The 15243-nt window shown below is 40.0% G+C and overlaps 1 pseudogene across 1 annotated transcript; it reads right to left on the reverse strand.

Moving 5' to 3' along the window:
- Positions 1–331: 331 nt before the first annotated feature.
- LOC307102585 (transketolase-like protein 1) lies at positions 332–3190 on the reverse strand (annotated as a pseudogene). Its single transcript has 2 exons — positions 1816–3190; positions 332–402 (listed from the first exon to the last, which is right to left on the reverse strand). The product of its transcript is annotated as a transketolase-like protein 1 (transcript).
- Positions 3191–15243: the final 12053 nt, after the last annotated feature.

A 15243-nucleotide genomic window follows, 5' to 3' on the forward strand; every position in this document is an offset into this window, starting at 1 on the left:
GTGCGAAGTGTCTGGCACTTCGGTTTGGGTTTAGATCTGAGAAAACTTGATGTTATGGCTTGGTTTGATTCCAATTTGAACTAGTTGCCTAAGAGTTCTCACTTTTTTTAGTTCCACTTAAGGTGTTAATTTTAAGGTTTAGCAAATTATTAAGGTTCATTCTACTTGTGGGTTGAGGATTTAACTCAGTTTATATCTGTGGTAAGGCTATAAAAGGTCTTACTAGAAAATAGCAGCAGCTGGAGGATGGACGCCTTGGCCCTGGCCCTGACGAGGAGATATGCATACGTGGAGCATCAGAGTACCTGTTATAGTTCAGCCCTTGTGGTGCTCAGATCCACTTGCTTCTAAGTCCTGCCACATAGTAACCAGCAACTCTGGGACTCTGGTTGGTCTTTATTGCTGAGGAAACAAAGTTAATGGGAAAACTACAGTTGCTGCAGCTGCAGTGGATCTCAAGCTTGAAGTAATTGGTACTTTGTGCCCTTCTCCACCATCAGTTGTAGCTTTGCCTCAGCCTCGACTAGCAGACACTCTGGTCTAGGCAGATCACACATAGTTGTAAACACCAGCACAATAGTGGCAAGATGACATGGGGATCTGAGCCATCAGCTGATACAAATTTATTGTGTCCATTGGCCCTACTCATGGTCAGTCTTGTATCTGTCAACTTCCATTTTGTGATGGATTGCTGCTGAGCCCACCCAACTTATGATTTGCTGGATCTGACAGAACCCAGCTCATAATGGTTATCTCTGGCTGCAAAGTTACTTTATGTTCATGGTCAGATACTCTATCTCAACCAAGGACTATTAAACTGGAAGAACGTCTATTTGAATGGTGTATAGATCTTTACTAGATATGGTATGACCTTGCTTGTGGTTCTCTTAGTGCAGTGGTCGGCAAATTCATTAGTCAACAGAGCCAAATATCAACAATACAACGATTGAAATTTCTTTTGAGAGCCAAATTTTTTAAACTTAAACTTCTTCTAATGCCACTTCTTCAAACTAGACTCACCCAGGCCATGGTATTTTGTGGAAGAGCTACACTCAAGGGGCCAAAGAGCCGCATGTGGCTTATGAGCCGCAGTTTGCCGACCACGGCCCTAGTGGATTACTCTACATTGGAATTTTTTTTCTTTTTAAATGCTTCATTAAATTTAACTAGTAGATGAATATAATTGAGCTAACAGTTTGATCTGGTCACCAGGCAAATGAGACATTGAGACCTCACAAAAGAGTGCAGTGTGGAGACTAGAACTAGTTGTATCTTCTCTTCAAACTAGTCACCTCAAGCAGCAGAGGACAATCTAAGAGCTTTCACTGCTGCTCCACACACCATTAGAGGGGAGATGAAATTCCAGGGCATCTGCAGTTACATGTACCTGGGAAGCTGCAGGCAGGATGGCAGCACATCAATTCTAAACCTAGGACAACAGTATATACAGCATGGTGCTATAGTGCTGCATAACCCAGGCAGTTGCAGTCTACAGTTCACATCTTCTTTACTTAGGAGGAAAATGCACACATTTAAGAAACTGCAACCCTATGTTGATCCCCAGCCCAGATATCTATAGTCTCATCATAAAACTTTATGTGGTTGTTTTGTTAGCTCTTCTGTCACTTAAAAATTTTATAACCAACTTTAATTACCTAAAGATGAGAGTTATACTTGTATATGTAGTTATGACTTAACTGGAAGGTAGTTAATTTGCTTTGCTTTCAAGAACAACAAAGAACACACATTATAGATTTAAATGATGGTTTAACAGGCATAAATGTAGAGATGTCAACAGTATTTTAGTTAACGTACATTTCATGGCCACTATAATGTGTTTGGCACTAATTCCAAACAAATCCAGAAGTTCACTAGACTTCCCACTTTGAGGAACTCCTTGCACTGCCAGCCCATGGACCAGAATGTCAGGCTCCATGGAAGCAGTTGCACAGACAGCCTCCCCAATGCCACCTTCTGGGTGGTGATCCCCTATTGTGGAATTTGGCCATCTGTGCATTTTGCATTAGACATGATGATGTCAGCATCCAGGGGTTTAATGGTAAACAGGTCGACGGATATTTTGTTTAGAAAGAGCATCAACAATTGCTAAGACTTTATGCAGAGTAACTCCAGCTCCAATGACTGGCCTTCTTGTTGACACTCTGGCTAATGACTTTGGCCTGTCAAATCTCAAAACTTTCTTGTGGGGTGTAAATAACCTCAGTTTGGGGACCATTGGTGTGAATGTAGCATATCCCCTTGGTATTGGCCACCAGGACCACAGCATGCTCTGTCAGACTGCATCACTTGATAGAAAATGGTGCAGTTGGGAACTGCATGGAACATGACCAAATCCTCCCGGACCATCACTAATGGATAGCGTGCAGTGGGACCCAATAAGGTTGATGTTGGTTTGAGAGATGGTTCCAATCCGGACCTGATCAAATGCTTGGGTTAAAAAGGCAGCAAAGGTGCTTCACCACGTTAACCATTTCTTGCTCGGCAATAAAACATTCAACGAGGTGCTACTGTTGCTCCTTCTTGAATATCTTGGAGAGGGTGGACTTCTTGGTGTCACTGTCCAGCACAAGGACATGGCCCAGCTATCATTTGCATGGCCCAGCTTAGCCAGAGCCAAGCCACATGCTTTGTGAGTAGCTACCTTGTCACCGACTTTCAAGCAGACAGAGAGGTCATCTCTATGTCCGTGATGTTGATTTTAGGTGAGTCTTCAACAGGGGGCTTTGGTTCAAGCTGTCTGTAGGTCTCTTCTGGCTCTCAACTAGTTTGATAACTGCATCTGCTCTTTCTGTTGGCATTGGCTTTCCATGCCAATTTTCTGCATCCTCAAGGCTTGGAATGCCCTGGCCCTTAAAGGTCTTGGCAATTACAGCAGTGGGCTTGTTCTTCACTTGAGTTACTTGTCAGAACACCATACACAGCACCTCAACATCAGGGCCATCCATCACTTAAGTATTCCACCCAAAGGCTTCACAGCACTTCTGATGGATGTCCATGCAGTTCTCAATGGGAAAGACGCCACTGTGGAAGATGGCCATGAGATCATCCAGATTGTAGTGAGAACTGAAAGCCAGTGCCTTTTAGACAGAGTTTTCCCAAGACTCGCCATCTCCCAAGAGACAGAACACCCGTAGCTGGCATTGTCAAAGTACCTGCCAGTATATACCATGCTGCACGCAGTCCCCAGTCCTGGTCCTTACCATCCAAATTGCCACATCAACAAATGGGAGTAGCTAGCAAAGGATAAATTGATCATTGTTTGGGTTCTCTTGGTCCTCCTGTTTCTATTTCATGATATGGTAGAACAGCACGGACATGATCTCAGCAGCACTGCTGCATGGTGTGGGTGACCGGAACTCCAGGCCACTTGGTCCTGATGGAGTTGGATGCGCAGGCGATTGACCAGGTCCCGAAACACCTGCACAGCATCTGCATAGGGTTTGTCTTTCTTGGCCATGGCTATGCTCACCTCAGTGTGAGCCATAGCTGCTACCCCGTCAGAGTCTGAGGAGAAAATGTGCATCTTTTTGAAGCATAGATCTCTTTAAGACCATGGAATCTGCTGAGTGATATGGCAGGGCTGCTTGCACTGGTGCCTAGACCTGCTGCAGAGCCAGACTTTTATAAACTCTGTCACCTGGTAAAAGGATTGAAACAATATCCTAAGTACACTTAATAGAGGTCTTTCAGGCTCCATTCTCATCGGCACCTGCCTCCCTTCAGTCAATGGGTTCCAGATCTGAGAATTGACTCAGGTCTGGAAAGTAAGCCAGTGACTATGACTTGTATTGGGGCAGCTGCCCTTAACCTCCTGACCATCCATTCTTGTTTTTTTATTTTATAAACTAGAGGCCCAGTGCATGAAAATTCATGCACTGGAGGGGGGATCCCTCAGCTCGGCCTGCCCCCTCTCACACTCCAGGAGCCCTCAGGAGCGGGAGGTGACCTGGCAATTAGGGAAAGGCGACACCCTCATCACACCTCTGCTGCTGCCACTGCTGGCAGCGCAAGCCTCGGCCGGCCCTGGTTACCTGAGCCTCGGGTGGCTCTGGGTGGCTGGGAAGCTGAGGGGATGGGGACTCTGAAGACAGGCACGCGGAGCTGAGGGGACTGGGTGCCGCCATCTTGTGGCTGTGGGCACCACCATCTTTGAGGGTGGGACAATCAATTAGCATATTCCTCCTTATTGGCTGTGGGTGCCGCCATCTTTGAGGCAGGGCAGTCAATTAGCATATTCCCTCCTTATTGGCTGTGGGCATTGCCATCTTTGCGATGGTGTGAGAGTCAATTAGCATATTCCCTCTTTATTAGATAGGATTGATACCTTTATTGACTGCCTATCTATTTTGCCTCTAGAAACATGGAGTTCTTAATCTTTGTATGGATTAGGTCCCTGGATACTACGTCAATTTTGCAACTCATTGCAATAATTGCACACACTTTGCTTCTGACAGTTATGTTCTGTCACTGGCATCTATGTGTCTGGATCTTGCCATCCCTATTAAGGAACCCAGTTCTGTAACAGTGTCTCCTCCAGTCAACCCTGGCATACAGAAGACCACACCACTGAAATTCTCAATGATCCTTACCCTCTTGACAATGCATTCCTTATCACTTTGGTAAATGGTGGGTTCTCTGGACAAAGTGAGCTGGTGGATTTTCCATCCCTATAATACTGAAGTGCATACCCACCCTTATGAACTATTTGCTATATTTTTCCAGTCAACCATGGCAGTTGTGGCATTTCCACTTCACTTAATGTGGGCTGTTGATTTCTTCAAGCTTCCAAGTGTCATCTTCACACCTGAGGTCCTTCCTAGGGTGATAAAATCTTTTTTTGTTTGTTTGTTTTATTTTGTTATTCACCTGAGGATATTTTTCCATTGATTTTTTTTTTTTTTTAGAGCAAGTGGAAGGGAGGTGGAGAGACAAAAAGAGAGAGAAACATTGATGTGAGAGAGACACACTGATTGGTTGCCTCCCATATGCACCCCCAACAGAGCCAGGGATCATGCCCTTGACCTGAATCAAACCCGGGACCCTTCAGTCTGTTGGCCAGCTCTCTATCCACAGAGCCAAACCCACCAGGGCCTAGGGTGATAAATATTTATCCTGGAAGAGTGTTACCATTATCAATAACAATCTCCCCAATCCAAATTTAGTCAATCTACTTTGTGATGGTACTGCTATGTTTGAGTTGAATTTTTCCCATTTGTGTGCAAAATATTTTATAATAAAACTAGTGGCCCGGTGCACGAAATTCGTGCACATTAAAAGGGAATTAATTAGAGGAAATATTTTAATATTGCTATTTGCCCTCTCTCTATAATAAAAGTGTGAGAGATAAAAGGAAATGAGTACAGTGTATATGAAAATAATACATAATTTTAAAAATAAATAATAACAAAATGATATAACAATAACAAACTCATAATATAAAAACAACATTGATGCAAACAATGACTGATAAAGTGATTAAACTTATTCTAATATCTCCCTGTATACCACATTAAGAGTGAAAACACTTTCAGAGTGCTTGACTAATTTCCCTTGAGATAAAGTATTTACAACTTTAACTTTAACGTCACATGCTCTTTGAACTCGAGAGAAAGCAACATATAACTGACCATGTGTGAAAACGGGTTCAGGTAGGAATATTCCTACTCTGTCTAGAGTTTGTCCTTGTGATTTATTAATAGTCATCGCAAATGCTGGCATCACAGGAAACTATCGTCAAATCAATTTAAATGGGAGGCCAGTGTCAGATGGGGACAAATCAATTCTTGGAATCAGAACAACCTCTCCCTCTGCAGATCCTGTTAATACTTCAGCTTCAATAATGTTAGGTCGTAATCTTTTGATAACAAATCTGGTACCATTACAAAGACCCCATTTACTATTAAGGTTTCTCAATAGCATGATGATTGTACCCACTTTCAATTTTAATTTATGGCACGGCATTCCTGAAGGAGTAATACTATTTAGAAATTCAATGGGAAAATTTTCCTTTTCAGCATCATCTGTTGAGTCAATGGAATCATCACTCAAATATGTGTGAAAATCTCCATCAAGTATATGCAAAATTTCTTCATTTAATTTTTGAACGTGCTCATTTTTTGGACAAAGACTCTCATGTTTAGATATATTTTTAATATTATCTATAGATATACTATTTCCAAAGGTGGCTTCAATAATAGATCCATTACAAATCATTTCATGGGGAATTTCAATAATATCCATTCCTAAATGAAAATTGCTATCAAGTTTGCCATCTCCAAGTTTTACTAACCATTCATTATAAGCAGAATCCTCTGATCTCATATTTGTTGTAAGAGACAACTTTCTGAAACATCCCCAAAAATCACATTACTTTAAACTTGTTTGTACTATGGCTGATCGCATAGCATGTGGCACAATACTGAGACATTGTCGAAAATCTCCCCCAAGAAGGAGAACTTTCCCACCAAATGCAACATTCAAATTCATAATTTCTCTTAGTAATCTGTCTATGGCATTTATAGCATGACTGGATGCCATGGTGCATTCATCAATAATGAGAAGTTGGGCCTTTTTAATGGTTTTAGCAACTTCGCTCTTTATATCGAGTCTAGAAATTGAAGTTTCAGTTAATGGAATTGGTAATTTATATTGGGAATGAAAGGTTCTTCCACCATTAAGTAAATTTGCAGCAATTCCTTTAGATGCTGTGGGTAAAACAGTACCACCACGACCTCTAATATAATGTATTAAAACTTTATACAGATATGTTTTTCCACTACCACCTGGACCATCCAAGAAAAAGCATTTGGGGTGTACAGTTTGATCTTCGATTGCTGAAGTTATAGTCTGAAAGGCTGCCAACTGTTCATCATTCAGAGAATTTATCAAAATTTCTGCCTGTTGTCGTTCGTACGATTCATCACATGTATTTGCATTCATTAATAAAGGATAGTCCGGAAGTTTGAAATGTGAACATTTCATTCCATGCAATGTGAATACCTCTTGAATTTCTTTAAGGGCATGCATTTCACAGTTCACACAGGTACCTTCTCTTCGGTGCAATTTCCAACAGAAATCTTCAATAAAATGAGATTTATTCTCATCCCATAATTTGTCTGCAGCAGAAGGACATCCAAACACACATATGTATGCAAAAAGTTGCCGTAGTTGTTTGGGCATATTAAGGACGATTGCATCGTCAATCGTATCTTTCCAGATAGTGTCGTCAAGTAATAATCCTCGGTGTTTAGCAGCTTCATGAAATGTATCATAAGTTACACCTCCTACAGTTCGCAGATCCTCAAAACTTATCGCACCTTTTACATGCAGAAGCAAAAGTCTAAGGTAATATCGTTCTGGTTCTCTAAAGCTCACAGTGAACAGTCTACCTAATACTTTATTCCCACCCTTTCGGCGTTTTGTCCACAAAGAATTATTAAACACATAATGCTGTGGAATCTCCCAATAATAATAATTACGTGCATCAGAGTCTTCTCTATTCAATAAGAACCAAGCCATCAAAGTTGAGTTATGTCTTTTAGCCCTATCTAAAACTTCAGCAAAATCATCGGCATGAAAATACAAATTCTGATCATTTGGCAAATGAATAGCTAATCTTGTGATTGCATGAGATTGGTCATGCATTCGCATTGCAAAAAGTCTCCAAACAGCCTCAGGAGCGCTCACATACCTGGAGTCAATGAAGTCCTGTACTTTGTCATGATTGATAATATTTTTTTTCAGAAATTTGAATATTTGCACAATCGTGCCCTTTATAGATGTATTTAAATAGATATTTGACACTTTTAATTGATGCACAGACTTCAACATTTATATGACAGTTATATTTAAGGCACAAATATGGATTATAAGGGACAATCCAAGTGTTATCGACAACTTTATTTCCAATAGACATGGTGCTACCAGATCTTCGTTTGTATTTGGGATATCCATCAATATTTCCAATGGTCACATTTTTAAATGCTTTCGGATATCCCTTTGGACATTTTCCATACATGGACTATTTGGATTTTGTATTCCACATGGTCCATGTACCATATTTGATTTTACAATTTGAAAAAGTCGAGGACACTGGTCCTCATCTGGAATTTCTGCCTTAACTATACGGTCAATGTCATCTTCTGAACGTAATTTGGACTCACTATCTAATATCAATAATATGTGAGCAGTCCTCGTTTCTGAAATTCAATGACATGAATCTTAGCTATTACTTTGCCAAATAAATGGAATTTGCATACATCATTTAAAAGAGCGTTCAGCTTAATATTAAAAACTCTGGCTACCAAGTCAGGTCTGTTTTCAACTTTTTGCCAGAGTTGTAGATTGTAATATCTGCCCATTTAGGGTTGCATGTCATGGTTATAAATAAATCGGGCTTGCCATACTTCATTACAATTGCCATAGCATCCTGATATCGCTGCTGCATATTTCTGGGACTACCCTCAAAAGACGATGGGAGTATTATCATTTTACCAATTGGCACATTGTCATTTTCAGATCTAGATGTGAGATAATCCATCAAACCACTATATTTTTCAACTCTCAACTTAGATTGGTTTGCTTTAATGAAATTTATTCGATTTGCTTCCATTTTTGAATATGAATCCACAATAAACTGTTGAGTTAATTTTCCTGCATTTAAAATAGGATTGAACGTTTCCCTCACAAAGAGATGAAATCCATAATACTGCATTTGTGTGACTCGTGTCCTTACATTTTGTCTAGTATTATTGTTGCGTACACTGTTGTCTTTGAGTCTTAATGCAATATCTGTTCCCCATCCTTTTTCACCATGTGGAAAAAGAATAGGATATGTCATTGCATCTAATGTAGGAAACAGGATACTGATTTGTTTCATTTTAGTGGCACTTGGATTATTGGGATCTGGTTTACAATGAATGAGCAAGTCCCTTTCAAAAGGAGGTTCTCCATCTTCGTTTCTGAATATGACAGCAACCTCGGTTACACGGGGAGAATTATATCTACCTGGGTCACTGTTACGATCATATTTAATTGCCATTGTTACTTCTGTGGGAGCTATACCTTTTGCTGCTGCTTCAGATTGGGCTTCCTTTTCTACCTCATGTAGCTCTTGTACGATTTTGTTAATTCATTTATTTCATGCATGAGGTTACTGATGTTGATCATGAGTCTTTCTGAGCAGCCCTGGTTCTCTGGCATTGCTAATCGTTTACTTGTAGCTTCGGCTGTATCCAAAATATAGAGTTGAGCAAACTTCCGAGAAACACCATCTGAAGGATGTAAAGTTCCAGTACGGTGATAAACTTGTCCGTGTATTCTAAAACAGTATGGCCCATACCCTGATGGCGATGCAATATTTGCACCCATGGAAGCAAAAGCAAAAGAAATATTTATGGATCGAATATTTTCCATGAAATTTTTACTGTCAGAATCTTCGTTTGTCATTAATCTTTTTAAATATGCTGGGTATTCTGGAAAATGTATATCATTTGTACAGACTTTCCCTTTGCTACAACATCGAGTAAATTTCCCATCGGATGGTTTTTCATCAGAGAAATTTAGTGATAGGCAAAATTCACATCTAACAGTCATTCCACCACAACTATGTTCGAGAATTGCATCCTCATATACTCCATTATTGCTGAGAAGGCAGTTCCTACCAATGTTGCTAGTACTTGTTGATGACTGTTCTCTAGACCTCTGTCTTCGCCACTGCCTTCTTTCAACTTCATAGGCACGTTTGTCTTTAGACATTTTCTGTCGAAGATGCCCGTGTTTTTCGGCTTCAGAGCGACGTTTTTCCAATAGCTGCTTTTCAGATACATTCTGTCGCAGGCGTCGCCTTCTTTCAAGATCAGACACCCTTTGCTCTTCAGACATTTTCTGTCGATAACGTCGGCATCTTTCTGTTGCAGAGCTATGTTGTATCAACAGTTTTTCTTTGGACATAGTCCCACCTGTCTACTGCCACCGTCTGAGATGCAGGTGAATGAGTCTTAACTGTCGGGCCTTTGAGCTGTGTGACCAACGGCTGATTCTGGCCGTTTCTGTGGGGGTGGGACTTTCTCCTACCATTTGTCAATTTTCACAGCTGAGATGCGGAAGCTGGGGCTCCAGAGGGAGCAATGCCCTCTAAGCTGCTAGCTTTCTCCCTCTGCTCGAGCCCACAGGCGGGCCTTGGCAGAAGTTGCCCAGGTCCTCTCGGCTTGGACCCCACCAGCAGTGTGCGGTACTGCCACACGCCGCCAGCCTGGGTCCGAGATCCAGGCAAGCACCGGCCTAGGGCTTTGCCCCCCGCTGCTTGCCCAGGCCCCCATTGTAGCTTGGAACAGGCAGGCGGTGTGATGGCGGCTTGGATCAGGGCAGTGGCTAGGGCGCTGACCCATGCTGCCTGCCCAGGTCCCCGATCTGGGCGTGGCTTGGGTTCCTCCTGCCTTTGCTGGCTCTGCGGGGCTTGGCTGGAGCCAACGCCTGCCAGTCCGGGTCCCCGATCGGGGCGTGGCTTGGGTTCCTCCTGCCTTTTCTGGCTCTGCGGGGCTTGGCTGGAGCCAGCGCCTGCCAGTCCCAGCTCCCGCCTCCGATGGCAGGGGGTCCGCTCATGCACCTCTTGGGGGCTTTTGGCCTGGAGCCCAGCGGACACCCAGCTCCCTGCAATCCGTGGCAGGGGGTCAGCTCAGGGCACCTATGTATGCAAATTACCCGCCATCTTAGTCTGGTTTATTTGCACACTCACTCTGATTGGCTGGTGGGCGTGGCTTAGGTGCAGCGAAGGTGCGGTCAATTTGCATATTACTGCTTTATTAGGTAGGATGCCAATTCTTTTTTATAGAGATTAACTTTGACTCCTTGATTTTTAAAAATTGTTTCATGTAATAATAGCATTATCTGGAATTCTCTTCCAAACCCCATTTACTAGTATAATAGTGGGAAGAAGAGTAGCAAATACTATCTATTGAGCACTTATGTGCCCAGTTGTGCAGGTTGTGATTTCACAAGGGCACCAACACATCTAAGGGGGTGTGGTTCACATTGTAGACATTATTTGCATATTTATTAAGAAAATTTTCCAGCAGATGGCAGTAAAGTGTCTTGCTCAAACAAAATAGAATATTACAACTTCTACCAAATGGAAGTAAAGTGTATTGAGGACTGTATACCTTTTTCTATGTACATAAAGATCTCATATAGACTAGTGGTGGCACTGCTTACTACGTGTCAGGGCCTATGCTCACTCACCCTTGCTTAATCCTCAGGATCCAATGAAATGGATGCTATTAGTAACTTGCCAAAAGCCACTGAGTCAGGTTGTAGTAGTTTTGAGATTCCAATGTCACTAACTCTAGAGTCTGTCCTCTTTTGCACTAAGAGATGATATTTCAGAAAACTAGAGCCTGGGATTTAAGGAGACTTGACCATAGAGAGCCTTGCTGCCTGTTCTACTGTGTGTAGTGCTAGATGCCATCAAGGACTAAAGAGCAGGACACATAGTACTCATCCCAGAAAAAGGTCATACTTGAATTAGCAAAGAAAAAAATGGGAGAATGATGACATTCTCTTTGGCATTACAATTACATTTGTATGATTTAAACTATACATGCTACAGAAATTTAAAAAACAGAGAACCCAATATAGATTACAATAGTTTTCAAAGAATTGAAAATTTTGTATCAAAAATACATTAGTACAATTAGTAATGCATAATGTTTATTCAAATATTTTAATAAGACTGCATTACCACAAATTCTATATACATGTGTAAAGCTTTTGAAAATGTATATCTATATCAAATCATCTTGCAAAATGATAGATTATTAGTATAATATTCTTAATCTAATGCTATAAAACTGATGTCATAAATAGCACTCAGTTTAAAATCTCTATAGCAAATACTAGTCAATCATTAATAAAAGCAAGCCATTTATACATATTTTATATAAATCCCTAATTTATCATTGAGGATACCCTAAACCCACTAAAAAAAAAAAGTGAAAACTCCATCTTCTGTGAAATAAACTGCTATAACTTTTGCTTTTTATTTTAAAATAACAGGTATAGCATGAATAGACTTTTCTAAAATTTTTTCTATCTGAGCAATGGCTCAAAGAAGAACTTGAGATTATATTAACTTGTTAATGACAATTATTTTCTGGGTTGTAAGATTTGGAGTGCTATTTTTGCTTTTTTTATTTATCCTTTCATATATCCTAAATTTTTAAAAAACATATTGATTTTTATAAACAATAAAACTCATCATTCTTTAAAGTAATTATCAGTGAATATGTGTCTAACTTTATGGCCTACCAAGACCTCTTAAAAACAAAAGTATATTACTAGAAAAATAATTTCATAGGCAAATCAAATTTTGCAAGTCCAAAGTCCCTTAAACAACTGGTAAATGCAATAGTTATAGTTAAGGCTGTCATTTGATCTGTTTAATCTCTGAAACAGAATAGCTACAAATCAATATTTTCTAAACAGTGAATTTTGTGGCCAAATAAGCCAGAGTATACACAAGCCACAACATTTGCTAGCACCTAGATTAAGGGCTGGCAATTTGAAAATACAACACATAAATCCTTCATTCTTTCAAGGTCAGTTTCTAAACTTGACATCTTGGGTTGGCGATAGCTTCACCCAGGAATTTAAGGTCAGAGTTTATGAACTTAAGGAAAGGGTTGATGATTTGAAAACACAACAGATAAATCCTTCATTCTTTCAAGGTTAGTTTCTAAACTTGATATCTTGGATGGGAGATGGCCTCACCCAGGAATTTAAGGTCAGGGTTTATGTTAAGTAGAACCTCAAATCAAGTTTAGAAACAAGCAAATCTTTAGTCCTTTCTTTAAGGGGATAGTGTGAGAGGGAAAGTTTAGCAAAACAGGTCAACCTCCTGTAAATATAAGGTTGTCATTTGTTTTTTATACTAAATGAAATATGCCTGATTTGTGCTCAGAGTCTTGTGCATATTTTACTCCCTGTGTCCAGGCAAATGTGTTTATATTAGAAAACTCCATGAGGGCAGGAAATGTAGCTTTTCTTTATCGTAAATCATCTGGTATAAACTCTACTTATCTAAGAGTATGGGGCCTTGTCTGCCCAATTGCTTGATCTTTGGTACAAATGTGTAATCTGTCATTGACTGTCATTGCCTATATTGGCTTAGACAGAATGGGACAGTTTACAAAATTGTTATATGCACCATTGCAGATTATTTTCACTCGCATCTTATTACTAAGCTGAGCAAGTATTATCGCCCTTACTACTTAACAAATATGACTAGAACCCAGGTTTTCAACATTTCTTTCAGGCACCACTGATAGGCATTTATTTCCACAACAAGGGAACTGAATGAATAATGGTCAACCACTGATAAGATTCAGCCAATTCTATTCCTGAAGTCCTAAATTGTTCAGCTAAATGAGATCCTAATAATAGCTGAATTTTAAATAAACTGCAGATGGGGGGAGGAACAGTGGGGATAAGGGTTGGTCTGCCTAGAGAATTGGAATTGTCAAAATTCAAATTGAGTTACAATATCAAAGAATGTCATCAATGAGAGACATTATTTTTGCTCTAGCACAAATAAAAAAGAAAACGTCTCATAATAGAGTTTTATGTGCTTTAAGTGTTTTTTGTTAGGAAGCATTTCACAGTATAAATTTTCCAAATTGCATATAATGGAATTGTAGCACCCATCCACACACTATTAAATATTTATTACTTTCTTAGCTTAATTCTCTTTGATAAGTATGAAATGATGTGTGAAGTGAAAACCTTCAGGTACAACATACAATGACAAGAAATACATAATAGCAAGTTCACTAATCCCATAACATCAGAGGAGGTTTTATAGTATATAGACCAGTTTATTCATTACCAATGTGGTCATCTAAGAAAAAAATTTCTTAATGTAAAAACGATGAAAACTACCTTTATTTTCTCAGATTCTTTTTGTTGTTGTTGTTAATCCTCACCCGAGGATATTTTTTCCATTGATTTTTAGGGAGAGTGGAAGAGAGAGGAAAAGACAGAGAGAAACATCGATGTGAGAGAAACACACCACTTGGTTGCCTCCTGCACATGCCTCGACCAGAACCCAGTTTGGGGAAGAGCCTGCAACCAAGGCACATGCCCTTGACCGGAATCAAACCCAGGACCCTTTGGTCTGCAGGCCAACACTCTATCCACTGAACCAAACCGGCTAGGGCTATTTTCTCAGATTCTTAAAAGGTTCATAAGACAAGCAGGCTGATAGGAAAGAGGAATAAAAGCTACAAAATTGGGAATAAAAATTATACTTTTCTATGCAATAAGTCAAAGAAATTATTGCAAGGAAACAAAATAGGTATAAGGAGGTATTAAAAAATCAAACTTCAAGCAATCCTTGTCTGACATAAGAAAAAAGAAATGAGCAATCTTGGATATAATGATGTTTAAAAAGATGCAAAAAGCTATGCACTGTGAGGAAATGATAACAGAGATGAAGCTAGAAAATACCAAAAAGAAATGGGTAGGTTTCTTTTGAGAAGGAATGAAAAGAGTCTGAGAAGAAAACCTGAAAGCCAGCCAGATGGGAAATACTGTGGCCTAGGTGCTCCCAGGTTATCATCCACTCCTTTCCAGTCTTCCAGGGGAGATCACTGTAAGGACTGTCCCTTTAGATCAAAAGGCGCACACATGCCAACTAACCAAGATTCCTAAATCTAATCACATATTCCTCCAGGTGAGAAGCACACTCGACAGGAAAAATGAAAGGGACAATTCTAATGCTTTTTCTGAAATTTTTATTGAAACCCCCTGTCACCCCATTTTAGCTCCCTAAGTAAATGAAGATGCATGTAAAATCTAAGCCTGATGGTGTTCTTTCCAAATTTTGTCTTAAATCTCTGAAAACATGACTTTTGAAACTTGGGAAAGTGAAGCTAGGACAAAGGAATACTGATTACCCATTTTGCATGCCTGCTTCCTTGTTTATTCATGAGCAGAGCTACACTAAAAAACCTTTCCATGGAAATGGAAAGCATGTCTGCAGTAGCATAATGCTTAATGTTGACCTTCTATCCTCTCCTGCCAGGAAAGATAAGAAACAGTTTAGGTAGCGTAAGAAAAGAGCTTAGAAAACTTGGGATGAAAAGGAGTTTCCTAAGTTCTTAAGGTTTTTCTATGACAGGTTATTCACAGAGTCTATGTGTTCGATTAATGCATTTATTTCACCAACAT

This window comes from Cnephaeus nilssonii (genome assembly GCF_951640355.1).
Source record: "Cnephaeus nilssonii genome assembly, chromosome: 1".
Lineage (NCBI taxonomy): Eukaryota > Metazoa > Chordata > Mammalia > Chiroptera > Vespertilionidae > Cnephaeus > Cnephaeus nilssonii.